This window comes from Penaeus monodon, chromosome 30, assembly GCF_015228065.2.
Source record: "Penaeus monodon isolate SGIC_2016 chromosome 30, NSTDA_Pmon_1, whole genome shotgun sequence".
In the NCBI taxonomy this organism is placed as follows: domain Eukaryota; kingdom Metazoa; phylum Arthropoda; class Malacostraca; order Decapoda; family Penaeidae; genus Penaeus; species Penaeus monodon.
Window position 1 is genome coordinate 22,073,650 of NC_051415.1, and position 201 is coordinate 22,073,850.

At 31.8% G+C, this 201-nt stretch overlaps 1 protein-coding gene across 1 annotated transcript in view; it reads right to left on the reverse strand.

The window, feature by feature from the left end:
* LOC119592384 (protein hairless-like) overlaps positions 1–201 on the reverse strand; it is a gene marked incomplete in the record, with an annotated part of 17,298 nt that overhangs the window by 9,607 nt on the left and 7,490 nt on the right.

Below are 201 nucleotides of genomic sequence, written 5' to 3' on the forward strand. Positions count from 1 at the left end.
ACCTGAGGCCAAATGTGCATCCTACACAACAGTAAAAGCAACTTTCAACATTTTCACATTCCTTCTTTCCCTTTTACTGCTGACTAATGAATCATTCAGTAGATTGTTATTTTACAATATTTATCCTTACATTTTATAAAAACATGACCATTAAAGAAACAGTGTACAAAGATATCAATGATCTCACAGACTACTAACCTT